The 24345-nt window shown below is 42.2% G+C and overlaps 1 protein-coding gene across 3 annotated transcripts in view; it reads right to left on the reverse strand.

The window, feature by feature from the left end:
• LOC125016132 (neurocalcin-delta A) overlaps nt 1–24345 on the reverse strand; it is a 61451-nt gene that overhangs the window by 17008 nt on the left and 20098 nt on the right. Inside the window, exon 1 of one of the 3 annotated variants that reach the window (XM_047598348.1) lies at nt 17722–18064. The exons of the other annotated variants lie outside the window; for them this stretch is intronic. The gene's annotated coding sequence lies outside the window, so the exon portion shown is untranslated. Of the gene's footprint in view, nt 1–17721; nt 18065–24345 lie in introns of those variants that run through there. 3 annotated transcript variants of the gene reach the window in all.

Here is a 24345-nt window from a genome sequence, read left to right on the forward strand (position 1 = left end):
GGTGCGCTGCACTAGGCCACCTGTTAGCAGAGGAGAAGTCAAGTGAACGCAGCGCTACGAGGGACTGTCCCCTCACTGAAGCGATTCCTCTCTGTACGACAGATGCTTATTAATTCCAACATCGGGCGTGTTTGCTGTGTTTTTTTCTAACCTGGTCAGACATCTAGATTTAAGGAGTTTATATTCGTAAATATCGTGGCTCTTTTGAGTTTACAGGAACGCCAGCAGCTGGCTGCTCTTGAACACGGCGGCACTTTGAGCTAAATCCGCAAGCTCACAAAGACGAGCCCACTGGGGATTCTGGCATGTTAATAATTTACAGCGCTGCCAATCTTAGAACAGCTGATGAGAATGCCACCGATTTTCAGTGCGTTTGGTTGTGAATCAAAACTGGATAAATTTTACCCACATGACAGAACTTAATAAATGAGGCTATGAGGCACAGGCCCTAACAATTTATGCAGCAGCTGTTGAAAAAAACAGTTCAAACTACAACTTTTTTTTAAACGTAATAGCAACAAACATACACCCACTGGCCACTTTATTAGGTACACCTCGCCAGTTAAAGCTTGGACCCCTTTCGCCTTCAGAGCTGCATTAATTCTTCGTGGCATGCTTTCAACAAGCTGTTGGAAACATTCCTCAGAGGTTTTTTCCAATCTTCTATTGTCCTTTGGTGAGCCTGTGCCAACTGTAGTCTCAGTTTCCTATCCCCTTCAAGGTTCCACGTGTTGCACGTTCAGAGATGGTATTCTGCATTCCTTGGTTGTAACCAGTGGTTATTTGAGTTACTGTTCCCTTTCTATCATCTCCAACCAGTCTGCCCGTTCTCCTCTGACCTCTCACATCAACGAAGGCATTTTCGTCCACGCAACTGCCGCTCACTGGATATTTCCTCTTTTTCGTTCTCTGTAAACTCTAGAGATGGCTGTGTGAGAAAATCCCAGTAGATCAGCAGTTTCTAAAAAACTCAGACCAGCCCGTCTGGCACCAGCAACCATACCACGTTTAAAGTCACTTAAATCCCCTTTCTTCCCCATTCTAATGCTCGGTTTGAACTTCAGCAAGTTTTCTTCATCACCTCCACATGAATTAATGCATTGAATTGCAGCCACGTGATTGGCTGATTAGCTATTGGTGTTAACAAGCAAATGAACAGGTGTACCTAATAAAGTGGCAAATGAGTGTATACTGTAGTTGTTGTAACACGAGACTGACAGAACCTCCAGCATCTGCTTGTGCAGAATAAGAAACAGTAAAGTAGTAACCCCACCTCTGCATCAATCTGTCGACACCATTCACTTATAAAATTGAAGTTGTCATTGCGGTGTTTTGTGTCTGTATTGTGTCTGGGGGGTTGCCTGGTCTGGACAAAGTGGATGTTACAAGTCTAAGTAACATTCACACAAATGCCAAGTGCAAAGGTTTCCCAGCAGAAAACTGGTTTTAATGTTATGCTTGATCTGCGTATGTTTTGATTGATGTTCTTTGTCCTTTAGTAGCGAGTGAACAACTGAACAATTGAGGGTTTGGTGGAAAACATTTAAGAAACTCAAGACTTAATGCCAGTTACTGTAGTGACTCATCTCAAAGGTGCTGCCACAAAAAAAAAAAAAAAAAAGACCCTGGGAGTGATTACACCTCCGTGTCCGTCGCCAACCTCTTCATCTAATGGGAGTCCATTGATGTGACCCCCATCCGTTGCTCTATCACAGTCTTCATGGAAACGTACCCAAGCTGTAATTACTGACCCACTGCGCCCTGCCACCTGTTATGATACACTCTATTTCCAGCCTGCATCTGTAGGTTTGTGCTTACACACACACACACTCCTTTACACAATCACAGCCATGAAACCGCTCTGCCGCTCCTGGTAACACGCTCAGCCGAACAACACAAGACGCTGCTGCACTCGTGTGATGACACGAACGTTGACTTCTAGTTCTCTTCTGATCAGTTCTGGACTGTTTAGACTTTAGGTTTTATTTCGCGGGTTGGTTACGGAGGAGAAAATAAATGTCAAAGTGAACGAGAACATGAGTAAACCGTAGACTGACAGCAGCTGACATTAAAACGAGTGGGCACCGCTGAGTGACAGGACGCGTTTCTTTGCCTCTCGAAAGCTGCTGCACGCTTCGCCGCGCTGTTCCGAATGTCAACAGAGCTGGAAAGCTGCATTTTTTTAAAACATTTTTTTTTTTGCATTCGGCCGGGGGTGGGAACCGAAATCTACACCAGGCCAGAGCAGTGAGATGGGTTAACAGCTCAAAGACTCTTGACACGCTGAAGCTACGCGGATGTTGTTGCAGAAAGAACCACCGTGTGTGAGTAATTTAGATCAAAACGTGCAAGGAATACATTTAAATGGCTCATCTATCTCTTTCAACAAGAGCTGCAGCTGTTACCATGCTGTGCTAACAACACAATCGTTTTCTAACCGACAGGACATCCACTGTGCAGGATATATACATTGTGTGGATGAGCAATTCTGAATGGATTTAGGTAATTTTACACCACAGGTGAAAACATACTGATTGAAAATAAAAACTAGCACACAAGCTAACCAGAAATCAGACAAACTGAATCCAACGTATACTTTTTTTTTTCATTTACTGCAAAACCTTGACATGAGAGACCAAATGGAATGATTGGTTTTATGCCTTTCCAACTTGTTAAATGTAATGCAAGGAAAACAAAATATATGCACGTACATTCCTGAGAAGGAAGGCGTCAAAAGCAAGACAGACTGGCAGCATGTATGAATGAGGACGTTTGCATGTACGGTGGCTCTGTAAGCTGTTAAAATAGAACTGAATTCATTTTATTTGGGAAGGGACAGTGCACATCGATTGACAACAATACAGAAGAATACTGTTGTAAATATGTCGCATTATAACAGAGCTGCTAAACAACAGTGCACTACACAGTCAGGATAAAACCAAACAGTAAATAAATAAAATGAAATAAAACGTTTGTCTAGTTTTAACCTTTATTAGCATTTGTTTGGAATGCATGTTAATTTCTTTTAAATAAAATTAAGATCTTTTGGCATTAGTAGAACCTAAAAACTTTGAACTGGAAGTAGTTTTTGAAAAACTAATTATGTACAATTTAAGTCATCACTGTGCACCAAAATACAAAACTATATATAAATTATTTTAATGCAAAGGCAGAACTGGAAACGATAAAATCCCAACGTCATCAAACAAATGCTTGTAAATTTGTTTTTCATATCAAACTAGAAAAGTTAATAAGAATAAACAAACAAGTGTATTGACCCTTCGCTACCAGTACATGGCAGACAAAAGTGTCCCCATATGAGGACGCCGGGTCTCAGGAGGTTAAGTCAAAGAAAAGACTTGAATCTGAAAACTGAAATGCTGTGTCAGAGTTGCTGTGTAAACATGATTGACACGAAGGTCACCAAAGGGTGTTTTAAACCAGCTGGAGTTAACATTACCTCAATTAAAGCTCAGACATACTTTCATTGTTAATTATTAATAAAATGATCATGAATAACGCTGCTGCTGTACGTTCCAACCACTCAAGAAACTAAAAGAAACTTTATTAATAGCTGCAGTGGGTTCGTGTGGGTGACTGCAGGTTTATAATAACACACTTTTCTATGATGGCGAGGACATGCCGCCGCAGTGGCGCTCATCTGACGAACAGACACGAGCTTCTGTCGCTTCTCCAGCTACACCGTCCTCTCACACGGCCATCTGCACGTCCCTTTGAACGCCGCTTCAACTCACCTTATCATTCAAATCGAGCAGATAGCGATTCAGATTCAAATGGGGTCTTTTTTGCAGAGCTGGTCCCACGGTTCGGATTCACGTTCTGATTATAACGGCCAAACCACTTCACGCAAACACACACGAACACGCACACACGCGAACACCAGTTAAGCTTCCTCTGTGGACAAAGCAATTTTTATGTAAAACACAAGGCCTCTCCAGGATGAAAGGCTGCGATGGTGTCAGCGCCGTATGAATACATTTATGAGGATGATGGGAGAGAGGCAAGGAGGCTGGAGCAGTGAACGGGGGAGAAACTGTAGCTGGAAAACGACACGCCTCATTATTTAATTCTCTTTTGATCGGTTTAAACTCATTCACACTCATTCTCCTCCTCAATCGCAGTTTTTCTTTCTATTATTTTTTCATTTTGTCATTCGTAAATTCCACATCTTTCTTTCTCCCTGTGCAGCTTGTGCCTCATTTCCATACAGCTCAGTTTTTTATTTCAACCTACACATGACCAGTTGTCTTTTATGAAGCAATTTCACTGCAGTTACCATAGTAACATTCGGCAAAATCTCACAGCCATTGATGAGCTTTCTGGCTGAGAGCGCTGCGCACACACACACACACACACACACACACGAAATTCTCAATAAAACACATGAAATCAGTGACTGCGGTCTGTGTGCATCTCTGCCCGTGTAGGTGTATGGGTGGTTGTGTGGGTGCAGGAGCGATGTGAGGTGAGTAGCAAGCAGTCGACTGTGATCGGCAGTTGTACAAATTCAGAAATGTAAAAAAAAAAAGACTCAAATGCTAATAATAATAATATTAATTATGATAATAACTGAGACATAACACAGGTCTCATAAGCTAAGATATACAGACACCTGACAGGATCAGCTGATATCAGTGTCAAAGTGAGCAAGATAAAAACTTAATCAGGACATACCTAGTTTGCATCTTAAACTGTGCATGACTGTTCTGTACCTAGACATATTCAGTACTGTAGAGCCTAAGCCTGGTAGGTATAACCAAAAAAATGCACAGTATTTTTCAAAATGACTACGTATCACGGTATTTTTCTTTTTTTTTAATGCATAATCACATGTTCACAACATTTTTTACTGGTTGAGAGAGGAATTAATGCAATAGATTGACTGAGGATGGACTATTTTACCGTGATGATGAGTAAATATTGTAGAATTATCCCACACTAGTAGTAAAACATGTTTGCACGGCCCCGTGTTAGCGCTGCCTGCTGATGTGGAAATCCAGAGATGGCTCTGAGATAAAAATAAATAAATAAATTAAATGTTATCAAGATGAAATTAAGAAACGGAGACAATTATGACGCACTTATTCATATTTAAACTGATATGTCTGTAATGTGAACAGCTGCGTGACTGGCTACCGTAATAACTGTAGTGTGTGTGCAACATTTTTTTTTTTTTGTTAGTCATAAAGATAAATATGGGGACACTTTCAGGGACAGCTATAGCCGGGGGGACAGGTGATGGAAAAAGGGGGCTGTCCCCAGAAATCGGGGACATCTGGTCACCTTAACAACCGACACGGACCATTTCCGTCTTGACCACACCTCGCAGTGACGCAGTTGCACCGTGTCTGAAACAATCTCGCGAACGCCGTGAAATCAAATAAACTTGTATGTCGCCCAGCCATCTTGAAATACACTTTAACAAAAATTACAGATTAAAAAAAAGCAGCGCACACAAACACACGGCTAATCCAAACTATCCTCGTACTGTCTGACTCACAGCAGCAGCAGCTGTTGCAGAGAGTAAAGAAGGCTTAAGGTCTAGCTGCACCAGGATTCCCGTGGAGAAGGAATCTTAGCGAGTAAAGGCCAGTAAAAGGATATGAGTGGATTTTATGACGTCGGGCTTGAAGTGTAAACAAGAGCGAAGAAATGGAAGAGACTGCCACCACCACTGGGAACTTTACAAAAACGTTCGGGATAAACATCCCCGACCGAAAGGGGCTGAATCTTTTGCACATTTTTAGACCTAATATGTGACGAAACGTGTTTAAAGCTTCTTTTAAATACAGTCAATTGCAACAAATTTCAGTGTTTGACAGTTTCCATTGTGTGTTGTGACTTCTGTTAAGGTTTTGTGAATTTGAGGGAATCCTGGGGGTAATAAACTTGAAGGTTCAGTTTTTATGAGTTTAATAAAACTTTTATGTGACGGACCCTTGAGCATTGATCATTCATCTATGTGCTCTGAAGGGCCTGGCGACAAAAAAACTACTCACAGATGAATCTTCAGTGTAATATCGTATCAAAACTATTTTATCCATTCGAACTACTTCTCTCTGAAGTAGCTCTGGAGTCCAGATAGGCAGCGTGTTTGTAGAAGTAGGCCCTCTGTCCTGGCCGTGCACAAACATAGGCCCCTTGGAGGAACACCAAACATGGGATACTTGAGTTAACTCTGCGTATTCCTGGTTCTAGCACTGCTCGGAGGAAATAACTCAAGTCTTAGATGGATTAAAAAGTGTTCCCAACAAAGTCCTCCTGATCCTGTGGCAGGGTTGTGTCTCTGTTTTACTCTCTCTATGAGGCAAGCACACACTTACCATAAGTCAAAAGGGGTGAGTTTGCTTACAATAAAAAATAAATGGCAATATATGATACAGAAAACGGAGCACTTCACTTTTGAGCTATTCTGTGCACTTCCTGGAGCATTTTTTGTATAACAGGGTGCTAATTTAACATTTGCTTTTATTTGTTTACTGCCTTGAAATCCAAATATTACAAGCCAATATACTGTGTGCAGCCCGTGTCTGTTGAGCAGAGATGTTAAATTCACAATGGAAAGCAATTTTGGAGACAAAATCCCTCGTGAGTAATGTTTGCTAACAATAGAAAGAAATGGGTTCTGTTTATAGAGAAACTATAGAGAAAAAGCTGGATATGAATAACAAAAAAAAAAAAAAAAGAGAGAGAAAGTTTCCCAGGCTACAGGAAGACGTACACTTGGTTTTCCTTAGTGTGAGGCAGCAGCTCGAGTCTCCAGAACAATGAACGGTAGGAACAAGAGGGTTGGGAGACGGGAGGTGAGACAGAGAAGGACACGAAGTCGCACACAAAAACAGAGATTAAAATAAGAAAGAACATGCTGATGAATGGAGGATGACTGGCTACTTCCTACTGGGCCTTAGGAGGCACACCTCTGTTCTCTCTTTTCCTGTCCCAACAGGAAAACCCTAAGACAATTCAAACCATTTAATAATACCGTAATTCATCACTCAAGCCACACGAGTTCAAGCGAACCCGTTTTTTGGAGTCGATCACACTGCTATGCTAAATCAGAAAATTCTAATCTATAACCAGTCTGCATCATGGTTTGGTAGCAAAATTGGCTCCTGAAAGAATAAACTTCTACCCTGCATGTGTCCTGACAATGCTCTGGCACAAGGAGGCAAGGTGGTAAAAAAAAAAAAAAAACGGCGCCAGGCGCTGGCAGACGGCCAGACAGTAGCTGGATAGAGGGCAACCCAAAAGGGGAGCAGACTAGATTTTGTACTACTTGGACTGAGTCCAACTTTTCAAGGATCTGACTCCCTCTCTCCTCCCGGCTCTTCTGGAATAAAGCTGACCATCACCGCGCGAGATCTTTCCCCCCTTTCAAACGCCGACACCACACCGGAGACGTCGCATTGATTCGGCAGCCTCGAGCTGCTCAGCTCGAACGCTGCCCACAGTCGTTATTTTGAGCCCTTATACTTTTAAATGGCCTCCTTAGCCTTCATCGGGTTGCTATGGTAACAGACCTGATAGGAGGAAGAGGAGGAGGAGGAGGAGGGAGGAAGGAGGGAGGAAGGAGGAGGAGGCACATAGAGGCTATTGATTCAGGAGGAAAGACGTTATGCAGTGTAACGTATGACAAGGCCACGTTAAAGGTATTAAACTCTAATTTTGAGCATTTATTTGACTTCGTTTGACTGCTAGGAAAGAGCCAGCCGGTATTTTTTGTGTGCCGCTATGAGAATCGGCCCGGGTTCTATGCTCATGTGGAATCTGTTGTCCTCCTCCAGCTCTTTGTGTAACAGAAAATGACCCCTGCCTTGTACTCTGAGGTCATGTCTAATTTGTTTGGCTCCCTGTCTGCGTTGCCCTGGTGGGAGCGCTCCGTCTGCCTGGCACTGGATCATTGGAACTGCTTAATTGGTTGAAGGACTAACTCTTGGGTCCCACCAGGGTAAACAGAATAGAAGTCTGCTTCTCTGTTATTGTGGCGACTAAGTTTCCACGATCTCCTGCCATGAATTCTTAAAAATTACTTTTATGGCGTTACCAGACAACGTTAAGTGACTGTTGCTAGGCTATCAGTTCTTTCACTATATATCAGCTGCTCCGAGATTTTATTTTCTAATCTTTAGGAAACATCCTTCAGAGAGGCTGGTTCTGTCTGTAACCAGCTAGATTCCTGAGCTTATTGAAACATCACTCACTTTTGTTTTAATGTTCTAATCTGACATATTTTAAGACGAGAAAAACACAAAAAGAGGTCTGAGAATGTCATTTAACGCCACAACATTAAAACCACTGACAGGAGAAGTGAAACACATTGACCACCTTGTGACAATTCAATGTTTTGGACCTGGCATTTGTGTGGATGTTACTTAAACATGTACCACCAAACATCCCCACCCCATAGCAATGGTTATCTCTAGCAGGTTGCAGTGTGAAACTACAGTTTCCAACGAATAAATGACGGGAACATGTCCTCCTCCTCCACACTAGGTGGCGATATATGTCTTTTCAGCAGGTTAATACAGCCCCCTTTCCAGTTAACCCATTACATCATATAATTGACAAGAGTCGTTCAATGCGTCAACAAGATTGATCATAGTACAGCTTTTTTTTAATCTCATACGCCATGTACGCACCACTGTTTACCTTCTTCTTCTGCAACCAACCTTCTTGGATGTTTTTGTTCCGGGGTAATACACCAACGCGATGCTTGTTGGGCAATGTGCACACACGTTGTCCAGTTAAAGTCCGATTAAGCGTGACTTCCAATCGCATTATGTGGGCGTATTAATCTGATAAGGAGAACTTTAGTCACAGTAATGTGTTTACATGCTCCTAAATTGTCCAGTTAAAGTCGGATTAAGGCAATAATTAATTTTTTTGGCCCTAATGGTATGCCTGATCAAGTATCTGTGGGATGCACTTGAACAAGCCTGATCCAAAGAGGCCCCTCCCCTCAACAAATAGGTCCCAAAGGCCCCAACTAAAACAAATCTGTTGCTAGACGCCACAGGACACCCTCAGAAGGCCCATGTCCGATGATTCTCTGATGAGTCACAACTATTCGACCAGTCGCAAAGGTTAGTTTGACGAACAGCCAATATGTGTGGGGAGGGCATGGACAGCTAATTTGGTTGGGACTGCTGGACTGGTGAGTATCACCAGATTCCAGCTACAGTCCAACATAACGGAGTCCAAGACTGGGTAAATATTACACAGTGGCAGCTTAAAAGGAGCTTTGAAGGTGCCCTGCAAACCCCAAGGAATCCAAAGCCTGCCAGGCCAACCATTGATGGTTATAATCGCTAACTTATCACTCGACAATTCTGCGTAGGACTTACACGTGCTCGATTATATTGTTTTAATTGGCTGCCAAAGTAAATTTCAATCTCACACTCCAGGTAGAATAAAGACGAGGCACAAAAATACCTACATTTAAAAAAAAAAATCTTTATATATCGACTGCTGCAAGTGCTGCAAGAATAAAGACGAGGCACAAAAATACCTACATTTAAAAAAAAAATCTTTATATATCGACCGCTGCAAGTGCTACTTCAACATGATTTTCTTTCATAGAAATAATGACGGATGATTAAAAAGGAAAAGAAAAGAAGAATAGCCTCCCACTCATTCGCACCTGCTTGATACAAATTGTCATTAGCAATACAAAAATAAATAAATATATAAATAAGAGTGTGTGGGCTGCTTGTAAAAATGTGCCAAAGCTGAAGCTGATAAACGCTGTTTGCTGAGCAACTATATAGAGCAGCTGCAGACTGTATGTTTGTTACAGGAGTAAAGGCAAGGCCTCTCATGTTTAACAGTGTGTGCGTTGCGAGAGACAGAGCAGAAAGTGAGAGGCAAAGAAAAAAAGGAACGAGGACTCAAGCAAGAGACCGAGTCTGTAGATGGTTCTGATTGAAGAATGCCCCCGGGGATGCAACAATGCTCGCTCTGCTTCCTGCGGTCAAAGGAAAATATAGAAACAGGATATAACATCACGGAAAATAACAAACAGAAGGGAAGTTACATCACGGAGGTCGGAGGTCGGGATTAACCCAGGGAAAGAGTTAAGACATCTGAATATATAGGCCGGCGGTCGGCCTAAATGGATTCCACCAAGCAAACTGAGATTGTGTGACTGACATACGAAAATATAATTAGTTTTGGAGTTGGCAACGGATTAGTTTTGCTGTTATCAAAGCTTAATTCTGCACAACATTGATTTAATGTGTCGCAGGGTAAGAAAACGCAGCTGCTTTCTACTTGAGAATCCTACGCACACGGTGACGTTTCATGTCTCTGGGAGCAGCAATAACAGCAGCTATTTGTTTGACAGAGAAGTAGCAGACGCAGCATGTGATATTGTTCCAGAGAGAGAGAGAGAGAAGAAGAAAAGGAAAAAAAAAAAAGAAGCCAATGAGGAAATATGATAAACAGTCAAGTAATAGCTTTGAAGAACTAAAGAGCCACAGAGCCAAGAAGTGAAGTGAGCGAAAAGGATGTTGTTTATTTAATGAGATTTTTTTTGTGTTTTGTTTTGTTTTTAATAATTTGAGTATGTTGCAGATTAAACTGCATTTAGGTGTGAAAGTACGGTAAAAAAAAAAAACCTAAAGAAAATCATTCATCATAGGGCTGTTACCGATAAACAAGAATATCCACTCATGGATCATTCTTGTTAAATGATGTCGTTTTTTGGCAAACCTCTCCATGGACCTCCTAAGTTGATTTTAGGAGGTGGTGTATTTTCTTTTCCATCCCTGGCTTCTTTCCACATGTTCTACTCGTCTCTTACTCAAGTTTGCAAAAACGATCAATTATTTTCTTCTTCTTCTTTTTTTTTTTTTTTTTTAGTGTAGCAGACGGGCTTCAGTTAAGGTCAGTGAATATACTGTACCTGGTATGTAGTGATGTAAATACTTCAACATTTAGAGAATTTTACTGTGAGCCTCCGAGGAGAGATTTTCAACATCACGATTTCTTGATTCACACACGCACAATTATCTCTGTCCATCAGAAAAGACGTCGAATTTTCAAAATGCAACAAGTTCCCATCTGACCGTAATTAAGATCAGCCTTCCTTTATCCACCAGTCCACGTTTGAGGATTTTGTTCACTTAGTTATTCAGAGAACATGTGGCAATGACACCTCATTCATTGACATTTGTGAATAAACTTAAATTTATGTGTCAAAAAATTCCTGTATACTATAACTGTTGCACAGTTTTTCCCCTTATATGTCACGCTGTGGGCAAGTCAATGACAATGACAAGTTTATTTCAATACTGACTTGGGAATAAGTAAATATAATTATGTAACGGACATCTATTCTGGTTATTTATCTCCCGTGGGTTCTCCAACCCAAACTAAACCACCTGAATGACCAACACGTGTTTCCAGTAATAAAATATCCGTGTCCAAAACTTAAACGTAGTGTCATAAAGGTTGTAAGGTTAGTCTTAAGACTTTCCTTTTTGATCAAGCTTATAGTTTGAGCTGAACTGAGGCCTAGGGGGACGATGCACTGAGCTCCTTCTCTATCACTAATCATGCAGTTGTGCGCTCCTCTCATTGTTTGCTCCGGGGTTTCAGGCCAGGTTTTGTATTATTATTGACGCTACATAACTTCGATAACATTGAACTGAATTGAATGTCATATGTCTAGATTTATATTGTATGAGAACTATGTAAATCGTGGTTTTTCAGGGACAGTGCGAGAAACCACACTCACTGTCCTTGTGTGCCATCACAAAATGACAGAGGAAGTTATTGGGTAGATAACGAACACACACACACGGCGAAGGACAGTTCTCCTCACATAGCATTTGTTGTACGTACAGGAAAGATATTCATAACAAGCTAATCTTGCGGGCTTACAGTGTCTCTATCTGTCTCGTGAACAGCTGCTACGAAAGCACCCGAGCTGAAACACAACAAGAAAGGACTCTTCTTCTTCTTCTTCTTCGTGGCCTACTACGGGAAAGAGACGTCATTTCTGACTGCTCACAATAAACGCACAGCTTCAGAAAAAGGGGAATTTCCAGCCAGATGATGCATCCACTTGATTCTTCAATGACAATCAAGCGATGGGAGGAATTTTGAGTAGCTTTGTATCTGAGAGCCATCATCTCTTTACTGTCGCACCTTCATGCGCAACGCTGTTTTGGGGGAAATAATTCATTTCCTATGCTTTAAAGGCGGCCCTGATCTTCATGTGAAAAGTGAAAATCAGAAGAATAGTTTTGACTAAACCGTGCAGTCAACTTAATGAACAAATTAGGAATTTGTCATTTGTTTGCTGCAACATGAACATAGCGTTCTGTGTTTATCATTATTTCAACATTGATTAATTATCATGCGTATCCAAAATAAATTACAGATTAACCCAAATTTTATGTTTATTACATGTGCCGTACAGATGTAACTACAGATGTCTGCAAAATCAACCCAGACAGACACGCTGGAGGCTGACTTCTTTGCAAAACACATTATTTTATTGTAGTAATACCACAAAAATATGTTCTATTCCACCTTTCCAATATTAAATACAAACCTCAGAGACATAGCAATAAATTAAAGCAGTCTCACATGGATGGCATCCACCTTCCCTTTGTTTGTATAACACAGCAAAAAAAAAATAAATAAATAGACAAACATACCCAGGAAAGTCTTCACTACAGCACGGACCCTGACTTCTGAAAGTCCATCATCATTATTATAAACGAGTGAGCGACCACATCTATTGTGAAATTTTTCTTCCCGTTCGCATCCTTTACACGCAATCGTGGCACGAATGTTGAGTCTGTTAACCACACATTCAACTAAAACCAGACAGAAATATTAAATTATTGAACTTACAGAGCCAAAGAACCTATTCTTTGTTTAAAAAAAAGTGGCTCTGATTGGTTGTAGGTCCATGCAGTCGATTGCAGACACATTATTTTGTCTGTATTGGTTGAACTGCGCCTCATAACGAAATCCCAATGAGGTGTCACCAGACTCATATTCAGATGAGTTAAACACCAAGGTAAGATCAGGATTTTCCATCATACACACACGATCATTTTTATGACTGGATTCGCAGAGTGCAGGAAACCTCCTTTTATTTAAAGACAGATTCTCGGTAAACCCCCCGACAACTATTCTCCAGAATGTGACAGCTCAGACAAAAAGGCCGCCGTCTTTTCTCTCTTGCGTCCAGCTTGACACGACAGTGCGTGTGAATTCCACTTTGTGGTAAAAATAGAACATCTGTTTCCCATAGTTCCTCTACATCAATGGATGGGAGCTTATAGACCAAGGCTATCTGTTAAAGCGTGACCTACGCCCCGGCAGCCACTGCCTTACGTAGGACCTTTTCGCCGAAGGCGATCCTTCACAGCATTCCACACCCCACTGGGGCTGCATTTCAGCTGAATGACCTATGATCCCTTCAGAAAGAAGCCCATTGGAGAAGAACAAAGAGCACGGATGACCAGCTGTCCCTCGACACCAGCATGAACATGTGTCTCGTCTACAAGCCCTTACTCAGCTTGTTTGTCACCCAGATGAATAACTTTCTCAAGGGATGGAACGTAAAATTATTTATACTCTTATTTGATGTGTAGTGATCAGGACACCTGATGCAATCATCTCCATCTCCAATAAAGCCCAACTTAAATGTTCAACACGTTAGTTCTTTAATCTGTTTATACACTGGTCATATAAATCTCACTATTAAACTCTGAAGACTCGCATCACGGAGCAGTGCACTCGTTAAACATTTCCGTTAGCATGTCTAATGTCATCTGTCAGAATGTATTTTTTAACTCTTCCAACAATCTCTGAAGAGTCGCAGACCACAAGGCCTCATTAATGCTGGGAGTCATTCTATTCAGACGGGCCAGCGTTGTAACAATGCCTCCTTCTTGATGCACAGATAAACAAAACTGCAACAATAAAATCCAGAGTTTTGTGCCGCAAAGAAACTGAAATGAAACGTGACATGTTTTAAATGTCAGGGATGAATTCAGCATGTGTTAGTGGTACAGTGGGGGCACAGTTTCCACCGGCAGCTGACATGCACCCTCTGAAGATCTTCATATAGTGAGGATGCTATAAGCGCAGACGCTGTAAGACGTAAAGCGTGTCAACTAACTGAACTTTGTGTTTTATATTCAATAGTTACAGTACTGCTACTGCTTGTAGCAGCATACAGTAAAAACATAATACTACCTAATAAAAGTGTGACACATCCATCTAGTGTGGTGGTGCTTTGGCAGTCAATGAGTAAGCAGACTTCACTTGAACTACAGACACAAGCCACAACACCTCGGCAGAGAACTATAATTGTCTCGTAAGCGTCCTGGTCCATCTTGACCTTTACGGCGTAAAGAACTGAAAAATGCCACAGCCGCCTTTGTGCGGTAATCACAGTGACCTACACGTCCGCACGTCAGCCAAGTGTGACTCTTCAGCACCTGCTTATGTAGAAAGAGCCTCTGCTCTGATCGGTGTGATTGTTGGGGGACATTGTCAGATATACGCTACCGCACCCAGTAAGGTTTCGCTCAGTGTTTGACACCAGGAGAAGTGAATTGAGGTGCTCTGTTGCTAAGTGGGTATTTACTGCATGTGAGTGGGCCCACACAGTTTCCACTTCAGATTACAGCCAAACGCTGCGTTTAACTTAGGGAATTATACCATAAATCTTTATTTTCTTTCTATTTAACAAACTCTGGGGGGGTTCTCGACCATTAGTGGTTCTAAAGATCTTTAAATGAGCAGGTGTCTTTAAGGATTTATGCCGTGTGTACATGAGTATTCACATTTCTGGAGAATGTAGAATAAAAACATCCACGCAATACCTTGAAGAACATGACAGAGGCCATCACAGATACAGTGTTTCAAGACCTTTCAATACTATATTTGAGGTTTTCTTGACAACTAAGTTATCTAGGGAACTGATGAGTTAAATTCAATGAAGGAATTCTAAAGGAAGAAGTATGTGTTACGATGCGCGGGGCATCTTAAGCGACGTCTGTCCCTGAACAATTAAATACAAAAAAAAAAAAACAGAGCCAAACATTCCTTGATTCGGTTTCCAAGTTTTGAAGATGCTCCGCCATTTTCACCTGATAACATAGCGAGAGGAATCCAGAGAGGAAAAATGTTTGACTGCCTCCCTAAGTGTCTGTCTCTTGTCTTATAGCAGAATATATCACTTAAACTCCTTCTTTCTATTCCTTTCTGTTTCCGTCTCCCTCTCTGCCTGTGGTCATAAATCAACAGTTACATAAACTGCCTTCAAGTTAGTTTCCACCAGCGTTACATGAGACTCCCTTAAGTACAAAACAGGATGTTAGAGAAGTCTGGTTCATATAGTTCAGCTGTAACCGAATTAAACCATCTTCTCCAGGTTTTTTTGAACGGATGTGGGCATAACACATCACTCAAATGTCTCCGTGCATGTGTAGGCTTGGTTGCAAGAACACTAGAAGGGGAACAAATCAACTTTTTCTGAGATACAAGAACTTTAAACCAATGAAAGCCCAATGCAGTATCCACTTAAACAAATGCACACACATACATATGCACACAAACTCACACAGAGGTAACTTTTACATTCATGCATATATAAGAGAAACATATGGATATGCATGCATGTAACCCACCCCACCTGCAACCACACAGATGCACGCTGCAAGCTCACAGTGCACACTATGATCTGCGTGCAGAGGTATAATGCTAATAACAGCAAAGTGGATGAAAAACTATGCAATATTGTCTGCAATCCCCTTCCCCTTGCAGCAAAGCAGAAATTACATTTGGCTTTTTTTTTTTTTTTTTTTTAAAGTGGATGGTTTGGTGGATCATTTTTGCGACACGATGGTACAGGAAAGTGCACATCAGGCGGCTTTTTGGGCATTATTTAGCAATTTTTAACAAAAGAAGAGAAGCCCACGTGAAATTTTAACCAAAAGACACAGTTAACACACCATTTTCAAACAACCGGGTGCACTGAACGATTAACAAAAGCAAAAATCGATTCCAGATTTAATTTCAGCCCAACTAGTCTCTTTATTTCGTCTTTCGTTTTTCGTCGTCTTTTTACGTGTCATTTAGCAGCCAAAACACACACAGCACGCAAACCCACACAAACAAAACTACGGCAATATGCTTGTGCACAAAGTCTTATGTTGCTACATGGGAAAGAAGGTTTTTTTCTTTCTTGCCTCTGAACTCAAACGGCCTCTTGTGATGTTGACGCAGCTCATCTCAGGGCGAGATTTCTAAAAGATGCACCCTGAGGCGTCCTCTAACATGGACACTACACTTAAAAAAAGACAGATTATTTGTACCTTGCGCAAACTGTTGACTATCGGTAACTGTGTTACTTTCAGACTGCTTCTGAGGTCGGTAAAGGAAAAAATATCCTGATAAAACGGGAATTACTGCCTCGAGCCAACTAAAAGCAGCTAACTGATATAACGCTATTTGCGGATATAAAAAGCCTGTCCTCAAACTGTATAGTATTATGTCACAGTAATCTCTCTTACAAAATAAAGCCAGAAAGAAAATCCCATCAAATCAACGCAGCAAATGCTAATTTGTGTCCTAATCTTCTGCACAGCCGTCATCGTTTAATTAAATGGACGCAGTAAATATCTGGGACGAGGATACTTTCGATTACAGCTGCAGAGACCTGTTACGTGCTATTGGCTGGTGTCCACTTTAATGAGTTGGAAGAGGGACACGCTGCTGAGGAGGAGAGGACACGATAAAGTCTCACAGTGGAGTTTAAGAGGAGCAGAGAGACAGAGCACGAGGAGTAGTGTAGGGACTGGATCCAAACCACTTGTTATCCACATTTCCCCTTTCTTTCCTCCCTATTTGGACTAAATGCAAGCTGGCGTGCTTTTGTTTGAGGCATGCAGGGGGCGGGGTGGAGGGGTGTTAGGGCGGCAAGGAGCTTGGAAAAGAGAGGCAATTCTAAAACAAGACACTTGATAATTCCTATAAAAAAAAAAAAAAAAATTCCTTTGGAAAAAATTCCCTCATCTCAACCCCGTTATTGATTTGTTTTCTAAAAACAACAAAATCCCAAACTGAGCCTGAGACAGCGAGCGCATACCACTGAGGCTTTCCCATCCCCTCTGACGGGGGGCAGGTGGCAGCTGCTCTGCCCCCTCCCTCCCTCCCTGCCTCTGACTCTCTGGCAGACAGAGCCAGCAGCTCCAGCCCACACTGCTGCCTCTGACATTAGCAATGCTTTGGGAGGAAAAAAGCCATGTGGAGCTACACATCACGGAGCAGCCCCGCTAATGTTCACACTCTCCTTCCTTTCTCTCGTCTCTCTCGTGCACTCACTTCCTGCATGAGGTCTGAAAACAGAATCTGGCTGCTGTAAAAAGAAAGCAACTAGTAACCAGAGGAGCACACCCTCAGCAGGGAAACCCTCAAAACATCACGCTGCATTTCTGCATTAATTTAACTCTGAAGCGTAAATAAACCAAACGGAGACGTGACACGAGGCGTTTACACTTTCATTCACAACTTCCCTTCTGCACATGTTTGTGACTGAAACGCATGAAATAAAAGCCAGCCATCTTTACCCAACTTTAACTTGACTTGCACATCCTTCCAGAAGCAACCGCCGCATCGTGCGCTAAAAGCTCGTAACACTCAGACAAAGAGAAAACACGGGAAGCTTACCTCACTTTGTAGCGACGTACGAGCCGTTCAGCAGTCCATCACCCAGCACTTTCTTTCTAGACTAAGTTTGTGGCAGCAGCAGCAGCAGCAGCAGCAGGAGGAGGAGGAGGAGGAGAAGCAACAGGCGAATACAGAGCAAGAGAATAGAGGAGAAGAAAAACAAAGAGTGAAGGGAGGAGACCAGCTGAGGGGCGAAGGAGAAGAGAGAGCTGAGTGACTGAAACGGAGCTGACAGACTCCCTGGGTCTCCTCGTCTGAGCAGGAGGTTTATTCAAAGCCCACAAACCAACTCGCTCCTCTGACTGCCTGCCTGCCTGCCTGCTTGGCTGCCTGCCTCTTCAGCCTGACGTCAGCACGGTCACATGACCCGCGGAGGGGGGGGGGGTGAAAGGGGAGGGGAGACGAGAGAGAGAGAGAGTCGCAGAGCCAGAAAAAAAGAGAGAGAAAGACTGAGAGAGACGGAGAAGCCCGTGTTGCCGTGGTAACAGGCACATTGCACTGCAACGATTTCAATAGGTCATTTGACACACACACACACACATACGCACACGGATTCTTACACGCAGGGGAGCTAGTAAAAGACAGATTCATCTAGACAAGATAGGCAGAGAGAGTGATTCAATCTTCCCATCGTTTTCCAATTCTTAGAAATAAATGCAATCATAAGTGGAATGTGAAGCGGATTAAAGCCGAGTTCCTTAACCCGTAATGAGCACTATATGCCGCTCTTTACACCATTATACCTTTTTTTTTTTTAGTTTAGGGGCGAGTATCTAAAGGCCTTTCTCCATTTGCATGTTTTTTTTTTTGTTTTTTTTGAGTGTTAACAGTTTTCTTATCTCAATCTGGTCAAATAAAGATACGACTTCACTCATTATAGATGGACTTCCCACTTTGTTGTTTCCCTGAAGTGCCTGAGCATACTCAATTCCTCCAAGACGCAAGCGATTAATTAAGCACACGACTAAAAAAAGAACCGTTAAAAGAAAGCGCAGGGAGGAAAAGAAAAAAACAATGAGACACAGAGAGAAACTTAATAACTTTCATCGCTTCGGGGCTCCAATTTCAATAGTGTTTGTAATTTTGTTTCATAGAAAATGAGAATCAAGCACACTGAGTGAATTTAGACAATGATTTGCAGCCGGTCTCATTCACAGAATGACGTACAGCGACCAGGCATAACATTATGACCACCCTCCTAATATTGCGTAGGCCTCCCCTGTCCCTCCAAAACAGCTATGACTCATCATGGACGCCGGGTCAACGCCTCGTTGAGCTGTTCCTCAACCATTTTTCTGTCTGCGCGTCTGTGTTATAATGATTGCTTCAGGTGGCAGTGTGCGGCAACGGAAAACGTGTCTTTCTTCGCACGACAGACGGCTCTGCTGCTCGAGTGGATGCGAGGCTGAAAGACTCGCAAGACCAAGAGAGAGAGAGAAGGCTCCCGCATCACCGTGGTGTGTGAAGGTACAACCAGCGGCCTGTGCGCTTTCAATCCCGGAAACGAGGGGAAATAGAATCCGTGCAAAAGGTGACAAAAATCCACCCACACAGCTAATTAAACTGGTTTTATACACACGGCATTAACTTGACAACCTCAAGGTGATAACGAGAGTCCAGGAAGTCACTGTCACCCTATAAAACCACAACCACTTCAGCCATTTAGGGCTAAACAGATGTTGCAAAAACATGTTAGTTAATGAGGCTTAGAGGTGTGTGTGGTGCCTTCTTAACTAAAAACAAAAGCAATGGTGTCAGGTTCTATGTTGTAGGTTCATAAAAATACTTTTTACAATATAACATTTTAGATATTTCTGTCTTCACAGTATATGCAAACACTTATTTATTTATTTCCTTTCTAAAACTTTACATTGAGAAAAAACTAATTCCTGTTTGTGCCTGTTTATAAAGATAAATGTCTCTTTACAGCTTTATTTATCTATATTATATTTAATATTTTCTCATTATTTGTATTTTTATGTCTGTATATTAATTTTTTTTTAATATACACAGAATTTCTTGTGTGTGTTTTTTTTTTTACACTCTCATCTGTTCAAGTGTCGCCTCGCTTCGACTTGCAAAATGTGCTGTTAATTGTGTCAAGTTTATCTGGGGCAGGGCTTCTGTGTGAGGCGGAGGGTGTGCACAGAGGGAAGGGGAAGAAAAAAAAACGACCACAGACCCCACTTATCCCATCCTCCACTAACCCAAGCTGTGAGCATGAACAGCTTTGGTCTGATCTGAATAGCATCTGTTGGCCGGTTTGAATAGGGGACAGTGGGGCCCACATCAGGGGTGGGGAAGTGTGGAGGGTGGGGCCCGAGGTCGAGGTCAGCCAAGTGAAAACCACCCCCCACCGGACTACTGTGTGCAAGGGTATGTGTGGCTGAGTGAGCGGCGCTGGGAAAGAGGCAGATGAAATGCCTAACGCCCCAGAGGGAACTGACGGAGTGCAGGAGAAAAAAGTAATTTAATAAAAAGCCTTAAGCTAGAATAAATATGATTGTTAAGATCCTGCTGAGGAGCGAGGCAGAGAGGACAATGAAGGCTATCAGAGAGGAGAGCAGCAAAGCACAAAAGAGCTGCGATAATGCAAGAAACTGAAATGGGAGTCTGGCTCTCGGATGGGTAAATTGGTTGCGAGATAAACGATTTAAGTCCTGGGCTTAGCAGGTGATACGTTAAGCTGAACATGTGGTCTTTCAGCACTGGCCACGTTTACACGAATCCGATTTCTTCTGCCGACCGCCATGAGGGACCCAGATTTTTTGAAAAAGACAAACATGGAACCTGTGGGATTTCCTTTTTTTTTTTCATCCGTGTGGACGCCTGATATGATGAGGTCATCGCTTCACTCCTCGCCCCTGTAGCCTCTGGCGCACTACAATACTTGTGATGGTGCTGCGTCACATACTGACCCTCGTTGGATGTTTAGGGCAACAGATACTGCTGCTTCGCCATTATGATGAGCTATAAACGGTCATGGACTTTAATCATTGACTGTTTATACTATGGACAAACCCATTGTGACGTCACCCATTGGATTCTGAACCATCGCGGACGCCATGTTGGATGAGCTTCACTCCACCCACACTCCAAATATGGACATGGGCGGTTGTGTTGGATGTTGAGACACGCTCACCCAACTCTCCGCTACCTATTAGCTCAGGCTACCACCAGTCACTCAAAGTGGGAATGGCACTTAATTGTGCAGAATTTTAAACCTTAATAAAACACAAACGAATGAAAAAATTCACCCCTCGTACAGATGTCATGAATACTCAAATAAATTATTGAGACCAAAATTGTATCAGGCTGTAAATGTGTTTAATATTTCTATAAAGTTGGGTTTTTTATCATGGGGGTTTATGGGGATTTGCTTCCTTTTGGAGCCTCAAGTGGCCACAACATGAACTGCAGTTTTTTTTGCATTTCTGCATGGGCTTCGTCGCTCAGACCTGGAGGCTGCCGCTCGACTGTAACACAGACTGTATGTTTGTATGCGGCCCCTCTTCTTCTTCTTCTATTAGCTGAGTTCTGCAGCAGAAACGGCGTCACACAAACAAACTGGGGTATGCACTTCAGCGTTTATACAACTAGATGTAAGATCGGAGAAATTCTCGAAACAATGCAGAGGAAACGCGGAGAAAAAATAAAAAAAACGGTGGAGAAAAAAGTCAATTGAGCTGCTGGGCATTATATTTGTTGGTACAGGAGACACTTTAAAATTACTGCAGAAAAAATATTGTATGTATGTAAAAGTTTTATTAAGCAGGCCGCCTTATCTTATCTATCTTTCAGACAGGGTTATATTTACTGCTTTGAGGCTGTGCATGCAAGCATATAACCAGCTTCAGCGCGTGTTTAGACGTAGGGCGGGTAAAAGGCACTAGAGGGAATTCCTTCCTCCAAAAGGCTCAGGAAGCAACTGCATGAAACGGAAGAGAAAACAACTTTTCTTTCCAAGGCAAGCCCTTCAGAAGTTGTTCCTTTGGAAACGGAAGTGCTCCCCCGCACATTGTGTCAGCGTTTGTAACTCACTTCTAAATAACTCCATTATTGTTTGCAGTGTGTTACTGAAATCAGCCGGAGGCATAAAAAGCGAGATAAAAGACAATGGAGGTTCCCAAAATGGCGGACAAACCCAAACCGTGAAACACTGGAGGATGACAAACGTATGCACAGGAGTGTGCTGGAGGAGTAAATTGTTATTTTGCAGCTAGACCTTGTTAAGGCCTGAAGGTTGGACCAGGATCAAAGTGCAGTGATTTTAATCTCAGGATCTGAACAGGAGGCATTAGATAACAACATAAGTTGGATAATCAGCCGTCAGGAAGGGAAGGTCCACAGCAGCTAACAAGGATGTTGTATCACCAATAAAATACATTACAGGTAAATCTTGTGTTTCTCTGACTGACCAAAGACAGCACACAGCACAAAAAAAAAATGGTACATTTCCACAAAACTGGAATGCTACACATGCAACGTCCTTTTTCAATGACGACTGGTGATTAGAGCGCGCGACAGATGCAGCATGAGAGGATTGACAAGAGCAGATGATTAGATTTGTTATAGTGACTGGAAAACGGCAACATGTAAAGACATTATGACTGCCTTCCTAATGCTGTGTAGGTCTCCTTTGTGCCTCCAAAACAGTTGTGACTGTGGTGTCTGGAAACACAATGTTATTAGTGGGTGGGGGGGGTCTTCGGGCTCAATGGGTTGAGCGGAGGAGCCTCTGAAGATCGGGCTTGTTCCAGTCCCATAGATACTTGATCCATTGGGGATCTAGACCAGGGGTCTTCAAGGTTTTTCAGGAGGCCAAGGACCCCCAAACTAATGGCGAGATAAAGTGGAGACCCCCTAATTATTATATGTTCTATATTAAACTCGACCTAGTGCTGTTTATAAATATACATTATTATATGTCTGCATTTGCAAACATGTGCAACAGTAGGTTAGTGTGTGCAGGAGGCACAGATTGACAGGTCTATTGTGGTGCTCTGTGTGAAACGGTGCATTGTTGAGACAGGTCCTGTGTCTCTGAACGAGTGTGTGAGTGTTGGCTGAAAGTGAAAGTCTTCTGCCTCAATTTATCACTTAAATAAAATACGCTGGATTCATGTTAATGTCTGTTTAAAGACATTTAATTTTGTGAGGGAAAATGTATAAATGTGTCAAAATGTCTGAACAACCAAAGACTTTGCGACCCTCCTGCAGACCCTCTGAGGACCCCCTTAGGGGTCACGGACCCCCTATTGGAAGACCCCTGATCTTGTGGTGGTCAACACCTTTTCATTTTTCGTTTTTTAAGTTGTTCCTAAACACATCTCCTGTCAGTGGACGGAGGAAGTAAATACAAAACCCATTACCAGACCGAGACCAATAATAACGGTGCATGTGCTTCTAAGAATAATAAGGCATAATTTATAAGGCATTTTTCTAAAAGGTTGAGAGAAAGGGCAGGAAGGGTGTTTTTCAGGTGGCTGTCATAATCACAGGGGCAAACACAATTTGCATGACAGTTCTAAAGCTTTCAGTGTCTTATTATGAATTATGAATTAATATTCACAGGCCACGGTTTTCAAGTAAGAGTGAAACAGGGAGTAAGATTATCTTCACTCGCAGCACTCGTTGTGCACTTAAACCTTCTTAATAAAGCAGACTTATCACTACTTACAGTTCAGATAGTCAGATATAAGCTTAAAAATATATTCTCACTTTGCAAAGGAACCCACATTTATAACATCGCCGGTGAAATTTTGCTAAGTGAGTGCTTAGAAGAACTCTGTGGATTTTGTCATGACAGATGCAGCCTGTGGGGCCTACGGTGACGAAGACAATGTGGCGTTGCACAATTACAAGCGTCGCTTTTCTGTGTAACTGCCAATTACCACACATACAGGAATCAGCAGGAACCTGGCCAGCAGTCACAGGGAAATGAATTCGTTCTCCCACACACCATATGCTTATGAATGGATGAATCCTGAGAGGACATCCGCAAAACACCACAACACGTATGGACACAAATCTCAAAAGAGTGGGAAAAGATCTACGGCGAACGCTCTGAGGGGCGACTCGTGACTGCACACCCTCCTTTAACTCGCCTCCCACAGACCTTCCCACAAACGGCAGGTTACACACAGCTGTTCTCGTATCTTTCTTTTTTTTTTTTCAATCAGTGATGCAGTTTCAATTCATAACTCGCTGCAATGGGTAGCCAACAATGTTTAGGAACAAATCTCCTCCTGGCATGTTATATAAGTGCAGTCGTTGGGGAGGGCGAGCCGAGGCACCTCGCTGAGTGGGCTGATCCGACGCGCCACGCTGCCAAAACAAATGACGACAGCATCTTTGAGATTTATGCCGTTGTGTAATAAAAAAAAAAAATAAATAAAAAAAAAAAAAAAACTGGTTATAATGCCACATTAATTCCATGGAAAAGATTAGAGAGGAAAAAAAAAACTCACTGGATCTTATCAGCTGTAATTTAAGCGTTCAACTGTTCAAGCAAAGCTGCTGGAACAGACAGATAATTAATGACTGGAAAACACATAGATAAAATCTAAAAAAATAAAAAAACTCAAAGAGGTATCCACTTGGTGTTGACCTGCAACAAACAGG

The sequence above is a fragment of the Mugil cephalus genome, chromosome 11 (assembly GCF_022458985.1).
Source record: "Mugil cephalus isolate CIBA_MC_2020 chromosome 11, CIBA_Mcephalus_1.1, whole genome shotgun sequence".
Classification (NCBI taxonomy): Eukaryota; Metazoa; Chordata; class Actinopteri; order Mugiliformes; family Mugilidae; genus Mugil; species Mugil cephalus.